The sequence below is a fragment of the Megascapheus bottae genome, chromosome 10 (assembly GCF_031878675.1).
Source record: "Megascapheus bottae isolate mThoBot1 chromosome 10, mThoBot2.hap1, whole genome shotgun sequence".
Taxonomy (NCBI): domain Eukaryota; kingdom Metazoa; phylum Chordata; class Mammalia; order Rodentia; family Geomyidae; genus Megascapheus; species Megascapheus bottae.
The window spans coordinates 21,773,738-21,776,950 of NC_143518.1; positions in this window are offsets into that span (position 1 = coordinate 21,773,738).

The following is a 3,213-nucleotide window of genomic DNA, read 5'->3' on the forward strand; positions in this document are numbered from 1 at the left end:
GATTTAGCAGTCCTGGGAAACTTCAATGATCACTGGACCTGAGAACATGGATGGGATGACCCTGAAGGATCGGGGATGACTGGGGATACCTTGGGATATCAGAACCTGCTTGGTATAATACGTAGCTCTACATTCTTTCCTTTCTTGCAAATCAAATTCCAAAGCTATTTGCTGAACATGAAGCATCAAGGGGCTAAGTATTGTGATGGAGGAATTTCAGGTGAGCACAGAGCAGGGGTGCCAACCCAACTAAGGGATATTTCAAAGGAAGTAAGCTTCAGCTGAAGTCTATGGGATGCCTAAATTATCTAGACCAATGGGGTTTCAAGGTTGGGGATAAGAAGGCAGTGTCCCAGCAGAGCCCACAGCAGGTACCAAGGTCTAGAAATGAGTGTGGAGAAACAAAAACATGGCAGAGTCGGGTATAAAAATTTGCTAATATTCTTTCACTCAGAATTTGATGTGCCAGTGTTGGTGGCTCATGCCTGTAATCCTAGCTACTCAGGGGGCTGAGACCTGAGGATTGCAGTTCAAAGCCAGCCTGGGCACTAAAGAACGTGAGACTCTTATTTTCAATTAATCGCTAGAAGATGGGAAGTGGTACTGTGGCTCATGGGATAGGGTGGTAGCCTTGAGCTGAAGAGCTCAGGGACAACGCCTAGGCCCAGAGTTAAAGCCCCATGACGCACAAAAATAAAACAAACAAAATGATGTTCTTTTGTTTCTGCCCTTTTCCTTCATTTTGTGTGCCAATACTGGAGTCTGAATACAGGACCTAGGTGCTGTTCCTTAGCTTTTTTGTTCCAGGCTAACACTCTACCACTCGAGCCACAGCACCACCTCTGGCTTTTTGGTGGTTAATTGGAGGTCAGTCTTTACAGACTTACTGCTTGGGCTGGCTTTCAACTGCATTGCTCAGATCTCAGCCTCCTGAGAAGTTAGGGTCACAGGCATGAGTTGCCAGCACTGGCACATCAAATTCTAAGGGAAAGAATATTGGCAAATTTTCAAAAGGCTTAACAATTGGGAAGCAGAAGTGTGGCTCAGGTAGTAGAGTGACAGCAAAAAAAAAAAAAAAAGTAGTAGATCGAGAGCCAAAAAAAAAGCCAAGCCAAAAAAAAAAGCCAAGCAAGAGCATGCAGCCCAGAGTTGAAGCTCCAGTAAAAAAAAGGCACTTGAGCTGGGCGCCTGTGGCTCACACCTGTAATCCTAGCTACTCAGGAACCTGAGATCTGAGGATCAAGGTTCAAAGCCAGCTCAGGCACAAAAGAACCTGAGACTCTATCTCCAGTCAACCTCTAGAAAGCTGGATGGGGGGCTTGGCTCAAAGGTAGCCTTGAGCTGAAGAGCTCAGAAACAGCGCCCAGGCTGAGTTCAAGCTCCATGACCCCTGCCCCCAAAAAAGCACTTGTAAAGTTTTTATTTTAGAAATTCAAAGCATAATAGTGGGAGATTGCACCCAAAATGTCTACTGATGATCTTGCATCTATCAAGCATTTTAAACATGCTTGATATCATGTTTAATTTGTAAATGTTTCTATGCACATCTCTGAAAGTCTTATAAAAACACGTGACACAATCCCATTAATATGCCTAGACAAATGAATAGTTATTTCCCTAATGTCATAACAGATCCAGTGTCCATGTATAAAGGTCTGGCCATATCCAAAGCCGGGTGTTCTCAGTTTTGGCCCAGCTGTCATAACTTGCCTCTGTGGCCCATACAGATCTTTAAAGGCCTGTCTTAACTCACCCCAAGCCTGACCAGAGGCCCCCTAAATACTGATGTAGAGGGCAGTAGTAAAATCCTGAACAAGTAAATGTTGTATTGACTGTGGGGTTGTAAACAAGTCCCTACTTTATTTATATGGGTTAATAGTTGAAAACTAAACTTCTCATGAACTACCCCATGCCCATTAACAGATGAATGGGTCAAAGGAAGGGCTGTAGGCATAGAGGAATATTATGCAATCTAATAAAGGGCATACAGTCATAACATGCTAAGTGGAAATAAGCCATTTACAGACAAATCCTCTGTGACTGTACTCATAATATCTAAAGCACTCAAAATCATAAAATCACAAAGTAAAAGGTGGTTGCTAAGGACTGGGGCAGAGGAAAGGGAGATTAGGGTTTAGTGAATATTGAGTTTCAATTTTGTAAAGTGGAAAAAGGTTTGTCAGTAGTGTATAAGAAACCATTAAAAAGGGTTAAGATGGTAAGTTTAATGCAGCATGCTTTTACCACAATAAATAATCTTTCTCAAGTCCCTTTCTGCTGTCGGAAATGGAAGGCTATAACAGGTTTCTGGGATGCTGTTACTGTTGTTGTGTTGGAAGGGACTTTGGTTCTTCTTTCAGGGAGCCATTTAGGGAAACTAGGGTTGGAAGAAACTGGCAGCTCAACTTCTGTTAACCCATGAGGAAGCAGGTGGCTTCCAGTAGGGGGCGCCAAGCAGCGGGCTGGCGAGGCTAAGGTAGAAGTATGAAAGGGGAAGAGAGGGAGAGGCAGAGGGGGAGGGGGGGAGGGAGAGTGTTGTAATGTCATTAAGTGAGAGAAATAAAAGGAAACGGAAGCCTTTATCAAGGGCTGGGCTGTCCTAAGGGAACATTCTGGGAAGAAAGGAGAAGGCTCCCAGTTGGCCAGGAGCAGCCATGCATGGGGATCGGAAGTGACAGATACAAATGTGTAGTACACTGGCGGGCAGATGTGGGGGAGGCTAAAAGTTCACTGATGCTGAGTGTGTGTGGGGGGGTGATGGGGCTGGAAAAGGCTAAGTCCCTGAACTTCTTGCCAAAGAACCTGGGTCTGTCCAGTTGATTTTAAGGCTCTTTATGCTAAGACCATTTTCCAAATTAGCACAAGTCTGGCATAATGGAATCCTAGACAACTACCGAATTAGAAATACCTAAAGTCATCCCTCCACACATGGGCATCTGTAATAGCTCTTTTCTGCAGAATTGTCAGCCAGTTAGAATAGCTCAGTGTGTGTGTGTGTATGTGTGTGTGTGTCCGTGTGTCTGTGCACACATGCACATGTGCATGTGCATGCATGTGTGTGTGTAGTGAGAGCAAGAGATTTTTGTTTTTGGTCAGTCATGGGGCTTGAACTCAGGGCCTGGGTACTTTCCCTGAGCATTTTTGCTCAAGGCTAGTACTCTACTACTTTGAACCATAGCTCTACTTCCAGTTTTCTGATTAATGGGAGAATAG